We start from the raw sequence: 17,372 nt of genomic DNA, 5'->3' as shown, positions 1-17,372 counted from the left end.
ACAATAAGACAGTATTCCATTACAACAAGGCGTATTCCCTTACAATGAGAAAATATTACATTACAATAAGACAATACTATTTTATAATATCGTAATATTGTTTTAATGTTGCTTTACAACTATAGGAGTAATTTGATCATTTCATGCCATTTGGGGAGTTATTTTTGAGTTATGTTTTAAATAGGGAGTATTTTTTACTTGAAACTTAAATGAAGAGCAACTTTTAAGTTTAAACTCGAATGGAGAATTTTCATTAATTTATCCTAAAATATACGTATGGATTTTTTTTTTGTGCTATGTCAGTGAGGACTGGTGGCGGATATAAAGCGCAAATCTCATGGGCCCTACAAGAGGTGAAATCTGGTGCGAAGTGTTTTGATTGTGTGGAGCAAATCCACACGATAAACCAAGGATCATGAAGTAGGGGTCACCACTAGCAGATAGGATTAACATTGATATAGTTTCTGCAATCCGTGACAGAAATTTCATTGGATAGAAAATCTTAATATTTAATATGAAAATAATCACATCTTCGGTTATTATCATTCAGTCATTGTTGTTCAAGCCCAAATAAATCTATGATCTGCAACCTGCAATAATTTAAAATTTACAATCATAAGAGACCAATCTTGAAAGCTCCTCGCTATCATCAAACAGTGCTTTGATTTTCTAACCCTACTCCGAGTATACCTGATGGGTGTTGCAGCCAATCCCCTGGAGCACCTGACATCGATGAAGAGCACCTGCAAAAGAAGTCTACACTGACCGAAGTTATATCCAATGGAGACCCTTCGGTGCTTAAATCAGTGAAAAATGATCGAACAAAAAGTAGAATATCAAAATTAATAGAATATCAATCCAGAAGTGTCTTACCCCTTGCTTGTTTCTTTACTTCCCTTTTATAAGTGACTCGGATGTAACCATCAAGTACATGGTCTCGCTTTTTATGGTACTAAGGGGTAGTTATCCTGATTATCGGGCCATAATCATAGAGTTAGTGGGCATTTTATGCCCACTAATAAACGTGGCATGTAGTTATTACCCACGATTGTAGTATCATAATTATATATTTGGTAGTCGACTGTTTGACAGTCGGTAGTCGGTTATTTGACAGTTGGCCGTTATGATGCTAGTTTGGTAATGAAGATGGTCAGTCGGTCATGACATGAAGATTGTTAGTTGGTCATGACATGAAGATGGTTAGTCAGTCATGAAGATGTTGCTTCAGTCATGATAAATTAAGTTCAGCTATAATGACTCTGCTTGAGCCAGATGACTCTGCTTCAGCCATAATGACTCTGCTTCAGCCAAATAACTCTCATGAGAGCTGAATTATGAAAGTTTCTTCTCTTCCAGAGTCTCCCTTCTTGGGATCTCTTGGCTCTTCTTATATAAGTATGGAATAAAGGGCCGATCTCGAATATGAGAGCCGATGTAGAATCAGAGGGAACAAATTTGATTGTCCCAATAGTTGCCCCCACTCTCAAGTTCAAGATGGCTTGATGCATTGGATGATGAGAGTTAGCGTATCTTCTGTCATGACTTTGAGTCCCGATTCTATGGTTATTTTAGTTGATAATGAAAAAAAAAATTTATTATCGAATCTTAATTTGATTTTGTAGTCTTCAATTCATAGTGAAATTTTTTTTTTGTGTTATCTCTTTGAATGTAATCATCATTCATCATAGATAACTGTTGAATATTTTCTTGTTGATCGGAGTCGAGTTGGTAGATTCTTCCGATCGATCATAGTGGAGTCAACATATTATTCCATCCAACCACAGTCGAATCGACATATTATTCTGTCCGACTGTACTCGAGTTGGCATATTGTTTCGTTCGATCACAGTCGAATCGACATATTCTTCCATCCGACTGCAGTTGAGTCGACATGTTGTTCCTCCGATCGAAATCGAGTCGGCATGTTGTTCTGTCAGACCGTAGTCGCATCGGCATATTATTCTGTCCGACCAAAGTCAAGTCGGCATATTATTCTGTCCGACCATAGTGAGTCAGCATATTGTTCCATCCGATCGAAGTCGAGTCGACATATTGTTCTATCTGATCATAGTCGAGTCGGTATATTGTTCCATTCGACCGTAGCTGAGTCGGTATGTTAATCCTCTTAGGACTCATTTCAATCTGGAGATCAATATTTTTCTGCTTTGACCCTTCGGGGCTTGAGCCAGAGCTTGTATTTATTATTGAATCATCTTTGAGCTAGAGCTCATATTTGTCATCGAATCATCTTGAGTTGAAGCTTATTGTATCGTATTTCAGTTGAAAGTATGTTGAAGATCAAATATGTCATTCGAATATATTATGTCGTAAGGATAACTTTACTGAAGATACAGTCATAGATTGTTGGCATTCCATGTCGAAGGATAATCGTTCTGCCGTAAAGGAACATTGTTATAGATTGTTCTGTTAATTCAGAATATGATTGTAAGTCATTCCATTATAGAGGAGTATAGTCATTATTTGAAAGAACTTTCCAAATCATCGATCAAGATCGCTTCATTATTTAAAGGGAGCTTTCCGTATCGTCGATCACGATCGATTCGTCATTTGGAGAAATTTTTCAAATCATTGATCACGATCGATTCATCATTTGGAGAAGCTTTCAAAATCGTCAATCATGATTGATTCATCATTTGGAGAAGCTTTCAGAATCATCGATCATGGTCGATTCATCGTTTGGAGAAGCTTTCTAAGTGTACATCATCATTTCTCCTTATCAGCTTTGTGAGAGAGAATAGGTGGCGATTGGCATGTTGAGAGTGATGGACTGAGTGGTATGGCCAATCCCATTGATGAGACTGTCTTCGAGATTATGCCACCATCGATTGTTGGCTGTATCGAAATGAGGCAGCCAATGATTGATGGTGTCAATTTGAAGGAGCGATCGAGGATGGTGGGGCTCCCTTGATTGTTGCTATGGAGCATGGGACTTTATGTTCTGGCTTAGATAGCTTCTTTTTGCGAGAAGATCGCCAGCCATTGTTAATGGATGTCTTTTGGACTTTTTCTCTTGCCATTATTCTTTCAGGATTTGTTTGCCTCCCTACTTGGTGCGCCAATCTATTACGGCCAATCTCCTGGAGCACCAACATCGATGAAGAGCACCTACAAAAGAAGTCCACACTAATCGGAGTTGTACCGACGGAGATCCTTCGATGTTTAAATCAGTGAGGAATGATCGAACAAGAAATAGAATATCAAAATTGACAGAGTATCAACACAGAAGTGTCTTACTCTTCGTCTGTTCCTTTACCTCTTCTTTATAGGTAACTCCGATGTAACTATCGAGCATGTGATCCCAATTTTTATGGCACTAAGGGATAGTTACTCTGATTATGGGATCATAATAATCAAGTTAGTGGGCAATTTATGTCCACTAACAATCATGGTATGTAGTTATTACCCACGATTGTAGCATCGTGATTATATATTTGACAATCAATCATTTGATAGTCGGTCATTTGATAGTTGATAGTCGGTTGTTTAACAATTGATCGTTATGATGCTGATTTGGTCATAAAGATGGTCAGTCGATCATGAAGATGGTCAATCAGTCATGATATGAAGATGGTCAGTCGATCATGATATGAAGATAGTCAGTCAGCCATGAAGATGGTCAGTCGGCCATGACGTGAAGATGGTCAGTCGGCCATGAAGATGTTGCTTCAGCTATGATGACTCAAGTTCAGCCATGATGACTCTGCTTTAGCCAAATAACTTTGGTTCGGCTATAATGACTCTACTTCACCAGATGACTCTCATAAGAGCTGAATTCTGAAAGTTTCTTCCCTTCTAGAGCCTCTTCTTTTGGGATCTCTTGGCTTTTCTTATATAGATATGGAATAAAGGGCCGATGTCGAATATGAAAACTGATGTAGAATCAGAGGGAGCAAATTTGATTGTCTCAACAGGGAGCATCTTACAAGCTTTTGGATAAGTAGGGGACCAAATCCAAAAGCATCCATGCCTTACCCATCAAAGACAAAATTTGAATCAATCGCAAAGACTGGAAGATAGATATTTTTCACTGTCGGTATCTGAATCAATCGCAAAGACTGAAAGATAGACATTATCCATTATATTTGTATTTGTGTAAAGCTCAATTTTATCAAAGCATCAAATATATTCATATCACTTGATCGGAGATTTATCTTTAGTCAAAATCAAGATTAATTAAAATATATAAAATAAATCTTGATGCATATTAGTGTAGGTCACATCCGAATGGATTTAATTTAGAGAAATCACAACACATTGTTGATATGGATATCATAATGGTGAACTCTTTCAGCATCCAAGAATCAATGGTGCCATTGGCTGAGTTAGTGGTTGTTAAGAATAGATCCCTATTTTTTTTGAAATAAATAAATAAATAAAATGATTATTGTGGACCAAGATACAAAGCATCCACAAACATCAAAATACAAAGTATAGAGTGAATTGGGGCTCATTCTATTAGTACTATGATCATCGTAAAGTATCTAAACCTAGGTCATCGTAAAGTGGGTGGGTTTCTCTCTCATATGTAGATGGAAACTTGCACTATGATCACTAAGGTGTTTCTTAATGGCAATTACCCTCGAGTAAAGTATGTGGGTTACCATCTCTGTTCAACCCTTGTCAGAATTGCCAAATAGATGGTGAATGTCACTCATGAAAGCCAGTTGTGGCATGCATTGCAGATGGGATAAGATGGTTCCCTTCAATTATTTAAGCCACAGCCAGGTCACAGTTCTCCATCTAGTAGTAAAAAATTCTATCTTTGATTCTTGAATGATGCATTCTTAAAAATATAGACACGACTAATTATAGTCCACCATGTTATTTTTTTTTTGTCAAATTAGGCTAAAGTTTTGGGTAAAAAAAATTGACATAAAGGGAATTCAATGATAAACTAAATCAAGTAAGATATATCTAGCCTGTTGGAGAAATTATGTCTTGCATGGTATGTACCAAATGATTGTGCATGCTGCCGATTACCGCCACTTGCTCCTATGGTATGTCATTCATTACTAGCAAATAACCCATACTATACAGTGGACTCTACTTAAATAATATTTTAAAAATAATAAAAAATAATAAAAAAATTAATATTTTTTGAAATATATAATTTATTTTTTAAAAATTTATATTGATCCTATTTGTACTCTCTAGAAATATACAATCATTCAATATAAAGTAATTAGTTCTTAATAGTGGTACAATAAATAGCTACATACATCATGTATAAGGCATCAAGTATCATTCTTATCTAGAACTTCATTTTTGATTTTAAAATTCTATTTAAAATTAGTATCAAGATAGTAATGAATTTTTTAAACTCCTAAATGACAGTAAAAAAATAATCTATAAAAAATAATATATTTTAATAAATTTTATTAAGAGGGGAGAGAGAATTATCTCGGCCATTTAAAACTTTCCATCTGATTGAGATGAATCTAAAATTTCATATTCAGCTACTCCAAGCCTCCCACCAAATTGAGACTCCTACGAATGAGAAAAGTGAATGAAAAAAGTAAACAAAAAAATAAGAAAAAATATGTAAAAAATCAATGAAAATAAAGAAAAAATAGAAAAAAATGAAAAGGTAAGATTTTTTTCCGCATTGATTTAAAATTTATTTTAATACAAACCAAATGCTATAAAACTAGTAACGTATTCTTGAAATATAATAAAAAATTAATAATCAAAAAAAGATAATGAGATTCATAGTCTTACCTATTGAGTGCGATCAATAACTTCATTATGTTGTATTGAACCTCGATTTCGTGTATTGATTTAAGCAATTCTAATTTCTTCATAATTTCTTTCAAATTTTTTTCTGATAAAATTTCAGCAATGTTCATTTATGCAATTATAATTAAGAGACAACTAATTGAAAATAAATCCTAAATATATTTTAAAATATTTATAGGGCTATGAGCTAAAATCACTAAAAATATCTTAAAAAATTCTTAAATTATATATATATTTTTTTAAAACCTGCCTAACATTAGATACATCATGTCTTTTTAGAATAATACTTTATTTTGATCTAAAAGTCTATTTAAATGGAGTTAAAAAGCTGAATATAATAAGAGAAAAAGAATCATCTAAATAATCAAATATTCCACTATTAAGTGATATGAGGAAACATAACTAAATCAACAAAATCATATAAGAACATGAAAAAAGATCACTCAATTAACTTACTCCAATAATAAATAATATAATATATAAATTTTAATAAAATAAAGATTAAACATCTTATATTTTTTTGTTCATCAATAAACTAATATGGGGCAAAATATAATGAATATCTTTTTGAAAATATCTACTCAATAGATTGATCCGAAACTTTAAAATCATCTACAAAAAAAGATAGATATAATCCACTTCTTTTTCTAATGAAAAAACATATGAATACCATAAATGTTATTTTCATTGTTGAAAAATCAATTGAGATAGTAAAAAAATCCATAATTTTTAAATTAAATTTATACTAATATTTTTTAATCATCATTTAATTACCTTCAAGCTATCCAATCTTAAAATCAAATTAACATCAAGATGATAATAATTTTTTAAATTATCAAATAATAAAAAAAAATAATCTATAAAAAATTTAATAAATTTTATTGAGAGGGAGAGAGAGAGAGTTATCTCATCTACTCCAAACCTCCCACTCGATTGAGATGGATTTGAACTTCTTTATTCGGCTGCTCCGAGCTTGCCACCCAATTGAGACTTCTGTAAATAGAAAAAATAAAGAAAAAATTAGAAAAAAAATATAAAAAAAATCAATGAAGATAAAGAAAAATTAAAAAAATTAAAAGGCAAGACCTTTTCTCATATAGTTTAATATTTATTTTTTTTACAAATCAAAAGCTATAAAAATAATAACATATTCTTGAAATATAATAAAAAAATAATAAAAAATAATAATAATTTTTTTAGTCTTATCTATTGAGTGCGGTCAATAACTTCATTATGTTCTATTGAACCTTAAATTCGTATATTGATTTAAACAATCCTAGTTTCTTGATAATTTCTTTCAAACTTCTTCCTTAATGAAATTTCAACAATATCTATTTATAAAATAATAATTCAAAAAATATTAAATATTTATAAAAAATTTAAATAATTAAAAATATATTTAAATATATTTTAAAATATTTATAGGATGAACAGCCGTAGTCAGGACTATGAAGCTAGAATCATTAAAAATATCTTGCTAAAAATTCTAAAATATGATATATATATTTTTAAACTTGCCTAACATCAGACACATCCTGCCTCTTTAGAATAATATTTTTATCTTAGCCTAAAAATCTATTTAAGTTGACTTAAAAAGTTTAATATAATAACAGAAAAAAATTATTTAAATGATCAAATACTCCATAGTTAAGTGATATGAGCAAACATAACTAAATCAATAAAATCACATGAAAATATGAAAAAAAATCACTCGATTAACTTACTCTGATAATAAATAATATAATAAAATAAATTTTAATAAAATATAATATAAAAAATTTATAATTTTTATTTTATTAATAAACTAATATGAAGCAAGATATAATAAATACTTCTTAAAGATATCTACTCAATAGATGGATCCGAAACTATAAAATTATTCATAAAAAATAGAAGTTATAACTAGTTTTTTTTTAAAAAAATATATCTATATCATAAATATTATTTTTATTGTTAGAAAGTCCATCAAGATATTAAAAAAATTTATAATTTTTAAACTAAATTTATACTAATAATTTTTTTCATTATTTAATTACCTTCAAGCTATCTAATCTTAAAATCAAATAAACATTAAAACAATAATAAATTTTTATACTACCAAATAATAATAAAAAATAATTTATAAAAAATAATATATTTCAATAAATTTTATTGGAAGGGAAAAAATGTTACCTCATCTGCTCCAAGCCTCCCATCCGATTGAAACACCTACGAACGAAAAAAATAAATTAAAAAAAATATATAAAAGATTATCTAAAATATTTAATCTCAAATAATCAACATAAAAATATATAAATAAATACTACATAATAATTTAATTTTTTAAACTCTTCCATGTCACTTTATTTTCTCTTTTTTTTTCCTTTATTTTGTTGGTCGGTTGGTTCTGATGATAATCGACACATGGGAAGCATCCCTCACCCTCGAGCATTGCCTCCTGTCTCTGGTCCCATTGGTGCTACCACCGATCTATCTCCAGCAATGGTAATCCATGCCTGTTCACTATTCCACCTCGCCTCAATTTTCTTTTTTTGCTTTGCTACTGCATTAGATGCTCCACCATGGCAATCCCTTCTCTTTACCTCTCTTAGATGATGACGTATTGCTCATCCATCGGCAGCAACCTACTAACGCTTTAATGAGTCTTCGGCTACCTCCGATCTGGCTCTAACAGTGATAATGCCAGTTTCTTTTTTCTGTTGCTAGATGATGCGTAGTCGTTGATAGCACCAAAAATAACTCTACTCACTACGTAGGTAGGATGAGTCAAGATCGTATTCTCAGGGATCTTGAGCTAAGTTGAGATTGCAAAATAAAAGAAAAAAGTATTATTTTGATTTAGAAAATAAATTATCTTAAAATTAATGTAATTAAAAAATAAAGAGCTCGAAAGTTTTGAATTAATTTTGTACTAGTAGAGTTGTATCTCTTTTTTTTTAATTAAATAGATGCGATTAATCTTAGAAAAAATACCTATCTTTCCTTGGCACACCCCGTACCCATAGATCATGGTGCATCTTCAGAAAGTACTAGGTAAATAACTCTTCTTTCCTCGACACGCCCCGTACCCATAGATCACGGCGCGTCTCCAAAAAGTAAAAGTTGTTCCTAATATTATCTAACAGGAAAGCATAAATAAAAGCATATGAAAGAGAGCAAATAAAGAACTCATGACGATTTAAATAAAAAGCATAATCTTTATTGCATATAAAGAAATACAAGGAAGTTTAGAACAATAAACCTACTCTATGTCGTTACAAAATTTCTTCTCCACTCCCGAGACTGCTAGCCTAGCTGCTCAGGAAGTAGTTCCTTTCTATTCCTCTATGCAAGGCTCTAGAAGAATTTTTGGGCTCCCCCTCCAATGGGAGTACAAAAACTTTTTTATAGGTGTTAGGAGGGAGGAGTTTTATATGATTTTTCGATGTGGGACTAAAGAAAATACTAAGGACTAAAAGATGGATGGATAAGATAGAAAGATCACAAGCAGATAAAAAAAATACAAATTCTTCCTCTTGAAGTATTTCCAAGTATATATTTTTTCCTTTAATTTTAATATCTCTCTGTTCGCCACTGTGTCTGCCTTGCCAAACTCCCCGCGAACCCACGCGCCCACCTTGCCGCGCCCGCTGCCGCGATGCCGTGCCCACGTGTTCGCCCGCGCGCTCCTTCCACGCGCCCTTTTTGATTGAAAAATTACAAAAAGAAACTTTTGTTTCTTTAAAATGATATCTATATCCTTTTTGGGTTCCTTGTATAGTATCTTCATTTTCTAGAATACCGTATGTGTCCTTCTTTTATTTAATTTAGTTTTAAGTCTAATTTTCTTCAAACTTGAGTCTTTTTGATCTACGAATCGGACTCTTTGTATCGACGATCATCTTTCCTGTAAAACATAAAAAAAAATATTAAATTTTTAATAAATAAAATAAATTAAATATAATTTTTTGCTTTAAATGACTTAAATTAAGTGTTTATCACATCCTCCAACTTGAATTTTGCTCGTCCTCGAGTAAAATAGATATATCAGCATTGTGTACCGATTCGATCTTGAATAAAAAGTTAGGTTAGGCATCCCAAAAGGTAGATGATACCTGATCAGACCATTAAAGAGATATTTCATTGGATTATCAATTTGACCCAATTAGTGGCTGAGTATTAACTAAAGAAATTTTAAGAGCTTTTCTTTCACCAACTCCCAACTTTACTCTTTAAATCCTCTAACTTAATGTGAGAGAGGTTTATTATCTTCTTGCAATTTAGTCTCCTTATTATCCACTATTTTTTTTATATAACATTGCCCACCTTTTTACGTGAACCACAACACTTACTTAGGCGAAGGGGCCCGGTTACTCAATAGGAAACCAGTATATTTTTTTTAAAGTAAATTTTAAGAAAAATTTTTGCATACCTCGATCTTTCTACCCAATCTCTCATGAAGCAGATTCTTTATTGAGATCAGTAAGAAGAGGATTGTAGAATCACTCCTAAAATTTGGTCTAGTCTAAACCCTATCATTCATTGGATTTTCTTAATAATTTATTCCTCAGTATCCCTAAAATTATCTTGACTGTTAATCATTCATTGATTAGGATGCTTAATTGACTCTTAATCAAAATAAAATTTGGATACACAAAACTAATTATTTCTGACCATACTCGAGGATTTGATTAATTTCCTTCCCCCCAACTTAATCTACATTGTTCTCAATGGAGTAGGAAAGCAAAAAAAATAAAAGGAGAGAGTGCACCTGGGATAATTTTGCTTTGAAAGTTGAAGATAGCTTCATTGATTAATAGGCTCTTATTCTAAATTCCTGTAGCTGCAGTAAAGTAAAAAAAAAATGAAATCGTTGGGTTGTCTCCCAACAAGCACTAAATTTTACGTCTTCAGCCAGACGTCAAGTTTATTGACAGACTCTTCCATACAGAGCGATCTTTTATTCTTAAAAAAAATGAAGATCAGTTAAAATAAAATAAAAAAAATTTGGGTTGCCTCCCAAAAAGTGCTAAGTTTAACGTCTTCAGCCAAACGCTAAAAGAGTGTCTATCCTATTCCTGCTCGAATCTTAACATGAGTGTCGATCCCTCTTTCAGAAATAATATGTCCTAATACAATTCCTTTCCGCACCATGAAATGGCTCTTTTTCTAACTTAGGATAAGATTTATCTCCATACACCGTTTAAGAACTTTGAAAAGATTATGGAGATAATCCTCAAAGGTGGTTCCAAACACAGAAAAATTATCCATAAAAACTTCAAGATATTTGTCCACCATATCCGAAAAAATGGCCAGTATGCATCGTTGAAATGTAGAGGGTGCATTGCAGAGCCTGAATGGCATACGCCAAAAAGTGAAGGTGCCATAGGGGCAGGTGAAGGTAGTCTTTTCTTGGTCATCCAGAAATACAGGTACTTGATTGTACCCTAAATAACCATCAAGAAAATAGAAGAAACTTTGTCCTGCTAACCGTTCTAAGATTTGGTCGATGAAGGGCAATGAAAAATGGTCCTTCCTAGTAATGGCATTTAGTTTTCTATAATCTATGCATACTCACCATCCAGATGATATGCAAGTGGGAAGCAGTTCACCTTCTTCGTTCTCAACCACAGTAATATCTGATTTCTTAGGTACTACTTGAGTGGGACTAACCCATTTACTATCGGATATAGGGTAGATGATTCCAGCATCTAACCACTTTACCATCTCTTTCTTTACTACTTCACGCATGTTTGGGTTCAATCTTCTCTGCATATCTCGATGGGGTTTGGCATTTACCTCAAAATGAATATGGTGCATGCAAATGGAGGGGTCAATTCTTTTTAAATCAGTAATAGACCAATCGATAGCCTCTTTGTGTTCCTTCAGAATACCAACCAATTGTGTTTCCTGATTAGGGGTCAAATCTGATGCAATGATTGCCGGGAGGGTGTCATTGGATCCTAGAAATACATATTTGAGCATAGTAGGAAGGGATTTCAATTCTAACGTAGGTGGTGATTCTAAAGATGGGACTATTGGTATACTGGCTAATGTGGGCAATGGGTTATACTTGATTGTCCATGGAGGAGTGGTTTTATCATGTGGTGTATCCAACAAGGTGTTAACTTCTTTCATATATCCCTCAAAGTCATACACTCCAAAGTGAGCCAAGCAAGTATCTAAGGGGTCTGGTGCTAGAATTGTGGGTGTTGCATCTTCTATAATATCTTCTAGTGTATCTACTTCGAAGCAACTATCCATTGATGGTCCTTGGGAAGCACCAAACATATTTAGTCTCAGTTTTTTATTCCCAAACGATACGTCCATGACTCCTGTTCTATAATTAATGCATGCATTTGCCATAGCTAGGAAGGGTCATCCTAAGATAATGAGAATTTATCTTGGGTTGCCACTTAGTTCCATATCGAGAATCAAAAAATTAACTGAAAAGTAAAACTCATCTACCTTGACCAAGACATCCTCAAGCATTCCACGTGGTTTCTTAATTGATCTGTTGGCTAATTGCAGTGTGACTGATGTGGGTTTCAGTTCTCCAAATCTAAAAAGTTCATACACCGAACTAGGTAAAAGATTCACACTTGCCCCAAAGTCCAGAAGAGCTTTTTCAATGTGATAATCTCCTATAACACAGAAAATGATGGGGGCTCCTGGGTCCTTTAGCTTTGGAGGAGTGACATGTTGGAAGAAAGAACTAGCCTGTTCAGTGAGGCATACTTTCTTTGGGATTTGTGATCTAGATTTATATTTTTAGATACACAAATCCTTCAAAAATTTGTCATAAGCAGGGACCCATTTGATTGCGTCTAGAAGGAGAAGATTAATTTGGACTTGCTTAAACAATTCTAACATCTCGTCGAGTCTTCCTCCCTTCTTATCTACAGGAATAGGAGCTTTCAGGGCATCCGAAAATGGGGCTTTAGGCAAGTAAGATGATTCTAGTGCAGTTGGTTCATTCTCTATTTTAAGGTCTTCCTTGTTCTTGGGTGATTTGGCTTCGGTTAGAGGTTTAGGGTCGGTCTTATTGATTTTACTAGTGTGTTCAATGACCTTCCCACTTCTCAGAGTCATGATTGATTTGGCGTGTTCAAAAAAAGCTTATGGAATATTAGAGCTCTCAATCATAAATTATCCTCTTGGGTTGCTCTCGGATTGGCTAGGTAATTTTTCTCCTTTCCTCCTACTGAATGCAGTCACTAGTTGATCTATTTGGGTCTCTAGCTTAGCAATAGATTGTGTGTGGGAGTTAAGGGTCTGAGTGTTGACTTCTAATCTTCTAATACTTTCAGAACTTTTTCCTCAAAAGCTGAGTTGTGACCAGTAGTAGACGGTTGAGGAGCATTTTGAAATTGATGGTATGGTCCATGCCTATATGTTGGGTCCTGATATTGAGGTCGAGGTGCGGCAGGGCCAACCACTGGTTATGGTCTTCAAAAAAAATTTGGATGGTTTCTCCAGTCGGGGTTATAAGTGTTCGAATATGGATCATTTCCTGGTCTGCGAGCTTGTTGAACTTGAGCTTGCTGAACCTGTTCGTGCATAAACTCAAGAAATTAAGGTACGATTGGGCATTCATTAACAAAATAGTTTAGACTTGCACACAATGCACAAACTTCTTGGATTGGGTTAGGTAGAATCGGGGATTGTCCAGTATTTAGAAGACGGTCTAATTTTTGAGACAGTTCATCTACCTTACTGTGGATATCCATGACGTTTCCAATCTGATAAATTCCACTTCTTTTTTGTTGAAGCATGGGTTGTTCTCCAGAGGTGGCAGACATATGATGTAGAAAATTCTCACTAAGTGTTTCAAAGAGTTGCCAGGCTTCATCCTCACTCTTTTGCATGAATGTCCCACCACATGATGCATCAACCATTTGTCGGTGTTTCTCCGATAGACCATCATAAAAATACTGACAAAGTTGCCATTTAGGGACAGCATGGTGTGGACATTTACGAATGAGGTCTCTTAACCTTTCTCATGTCTCATGAAAAAGTTCACCCTCCAATTGAGAAAAACTAGTGATAGCTTTTCTAATTTGATTTATTTTTTCAATTGGAAAGTATTTCTTGAGAAATTCTCTCTGAAGATGATCCCAAGTTGAAATGGTTATAGAATCTAAGGAGTTTAACCAATGCTTGACTTTGTCCTTAAGTGAGAAAGGGAACAGTTTTAACCTAAGGGCATCATCGGAGAAGTTTTGGATTTTTACTGTGGAACAAATTTCAAGAAATTCATCCAAGTGTTTGTATGGGTCCTCATTACTAAGTCCATAGAATGATGGTAATATTTGAATAATGTTAGACTTAATCTCATATTGGGTAGCTTCTACTGGAGGTGCTTGAATGCATGGAGAGTAGGTATATGAGGATGGAGTGAAATATTCTCTCAATGAGCATGGAGGATTAGCCTCACCAGGTGTAGCCATATTTCTTACTCGGATAGTCCTAAGAGTCTTTTCTAATTCTTCGTCTAATGGTTGCAAGTCGGGTTTTAGTGATCGTCGACCTAACATGCAACTAAAAGGTCTATGTAGGACTATCCTAGTCTGCTTATTTTTTTTTTTTTAAGAGGAGAGGAGAAGAGAGAAAAGAGTTCTAAAGAAGAGATCCTAAGAAGTCCTAAAACTAATGGAAGAATTAGTTGTGGTTAGATTTTAATTACAATCAAGTTAGCACGCAGTGGACTCTCTATCCTAAATTTTTCTAGTTCTAGACAGCTCCTAGCTGTAGTTAGCCTTCAAGCCCTCCAAGTCGGAGCTTGACCAACCAACTGGCCAGATAAGTGTAAGGTCGGTGGGAGTCCCCCCGTTGTTTTCCTTAGACACCAATTAAATTGACCAGGTCAGCGAACGGAACCAATTAAAAACCACCTTCCTTTGGGCCCAGTCGTCCTGCAAACCACTTGTCTAGACACCAGCTAGCTGACCAAGTCTAACCTGGTTCAACTCTCAAGGTCACTTGTTCTAATGAGCTCGAAATCCTTAGGGGTCAACATCTAATTAATTTTAGATTAAGATCTAGGTTATGCAAATGCAAGGGAGTGATTTGTGGGCTAAGTAAGGGTGATCAAATTCTTATCTTATCTTAGTTACTGGGTTGCACCCTTAAAGTTAATTATGGAGATGCAATGCAAAGGAACAAGGTGTCCAATCAAGTTAGAGATTTTTATATTTGAGATTACGCTATTTTAGTTAAGTGTTATGAAATGTCAGTATTTTTTTTTTTAATTCAACCGTGCCAAGGTCCCCGACAATGATGCCAAAATTTGATGCATAGTCGTTGATAGCACCAAAAATAACTCTACTCACTACGTAGGTAGGATGAGTCGAGATCGTATCCTCAGAGATCTTGGACTAAGTTGAGATTGCAAAATAAAAGAAAGAAGCATTATTTTGATTTAAAAAATAAATTATTTTAAAATTGATATAATTAGAAAATAAAGAGCTCGAAAGTTTTGAATTAATTTTGCACTAGTAGAGTTGTATCTCTTTTTTTTTAATTAAATAGATACGATTAATCTTAAAAAAAATATCTATCTTTCTTTGGCACACCCCGTACCCATAGATCACGGTGCATCTCTGAAAAGTACTAGGTAAACAATTCTTCTTTCCTCGACACGCCCCGTACCCATAGATCACGGTGCGTCTCCGAAAAGTAAAAGTTGTTCCTAATATTAATCTAACAGGAAAGCATAAATAAAAGCATATGAAAGAGAGCAAATAAAGAACTCATGATGATTTAAATAAAAAATATAATCTTTATTGCATATAAAAAAATACAAGAAAGTTTAGAACAATAAATCCACTCTATGTCGTTACAAATTTTTTTCTCCACTCCCGAGACTACTAACCTAGCTGCTCATGAAGTAGTCCCTTTCTATTCCTCTATGCAAGGTTCTAGAAGAATTTCTGAGCTCCCCCTTTAATGGAAGTACAAAAGCTTTTTTATAGGTATTAGGAGGGAGGAGTTTTACATGATTTTTCGATGTGGGACTAAAGAAAATACTAAGGACTAAAAGATGGATGGATGAGATAGAAAGATCACAAGCAGATAAAGAAAATACGAATTCTTCCTCTTGAAGTATTTCCAAGTATATATTTTTCCTTTAATTTTAATATCCCTCTGTTCGCCATTGTGTCTGCCTTGCCAAACTCCCCGCGAACCCACGCGCCCACCTTGCCGCGCCCACTGCCGCGATGCCGTGCCCGCGCGTCCGCCCATGTGCTCCTTCCGCGTGCCCTTTTTGATTGAAAAATTACAAAAAAAACTTTTGTTTCTTTAAAATGACATCTATATCCTTTTTGGGTTCCTTGCATAGTATCTTCATTTTCTAGAATACCATATGCATTCTTCTTTTATTTAAATTTAGTTTTAAGTCTAATTTTCTTCAAACTTGAGTCTTTTTGATCTGTGAATCGGACTCTTTGTATCGGCGATCACCTTTCCTGTAAAACATAAAAAGAAGCATCAAATTTTTAATAAATAAAATAAATTAAATATAATTTTTTATTTTAAATGACTTAAATTAAATGTTTATCACTAGTTTGTAGTGACAATGCCAGTTTTTTCTTTCTGCTGCTAGATTGTTGGCATTCCAATAGTGCACAGGCCTGTCCTTCGGCTACTTCAGGTCCGGCTTCACAAGTGCTGCCTCCTGTCTGGCTCCAGCAGTGACCACCCCTTGAACTCCCAAACAAGTGAGAGGTTTGGAGTGACCGAATAGAGAAGCTTAGCCACCTAAGAAACCCGTCTCATCTCTTTCTCAAGTGCTCTCCTTTCCCATAGATCTATGAAAAAAATAATGAAATGAAAAGGAAAAGAAGTGAGAAGGAAAAAGAATGATCATCTGTGTGGGGAAAGGCCTTACCATTAATTTTTTTCTATCTCTCCTTTATTTTCGTTGATTTTTCCTATGTTTTCCCTAATGTTCTTCAATTTTCCCATCCTCAAGAGTTTCGATCGGGTTGGAGGCTTGGAGCAGCCACCAGGAAGCTTAGACGATGGATGGGGTTTTGTGTTGGGTGTTTCCCTTTTTCTTTTTCTTTTTTTTTTCATTCTCAGAGTCTCAATCGGGTGGGAGGCTTGGAGCAGCCAAAAGGAAAGCTTAGACGATGGGTGGTTTTTTTTTTTCCTGTTCTCAAAGTTTCAATCTGGTGGGAGGATCCCTGTTTTCAGAGTGATTCTGTGTTGATTGCTATGGTCACATTTGCTACTGGTTTCACTCTCCCCAGGAGATACATAGCTGATGATCATCCAGGCCGTGGCAATGCAGTTCTATCAAAAGAATATGCTTTCAAAGTGTTCCTAGTCTCAGGTGCCCTCGTATTCTTCTCCTCCATATTAGCCACATTCTGGTTCGTGGATGCAGGGCAGCTGCATACCACCAGAGGAACAAAAAAAAGAATCCTCTCCCTCCCCTATTTGATGGATTAGTAACCCCTTCGCGCTCTCTCTCTCTCTCTCCCCTGCTCTCTCCTTTTTAGGGCGGGAATTGGACCGGGCTGGATCGGGCCACATCCCTACCCGAGCCCAGTCTGTAATTTTTTTATGGGCTTCGGGCCGGGCTTTGACCTAAAATTTTTTTAAAATATGAGGCCCGAGCCCGGCCTGGGC

General features: G+C 34.5%; 1 non-coding gene across 1 annotated transcript; it reads left to right on the top strand.

Annotated features, from left to right (window-relative positions):
- The first annotated feature begins 13,691 nt into the window (after nucleotides 1-13,691).
- LOC140856733 (small nucleolar RNA R71) lies at nucleotides 13,692-13,797 on the top strand. The gene has a single exon (XR_012140338.1). It is a non-coding gene; the product is annotated as a small nucleolar RNA R71 (small nucleolar RNA).
- Nucleotides 13,798-17,372: the final 3,575 nt, after the last annotated feature.

This window comes from Elaeis guineensis, chromosome 3, assembly GCF_000442705.2.
Source record: "Elaeis guineensis isolate ETL-2024a chromosome 3, EG11, whole genome shotgun sequence".
Taxonomy (NCBI): Eukaryota; Viridiplantae; Streptophyta; class Magnoliopsida; order Arecales; family Arecaceae; genus Elaeis; species Elaeis guineensis.
Note: the sequence above shows the minus strand (reverse complement) of the source record. Positions and strands in the feature narration are given on the sequence as shown.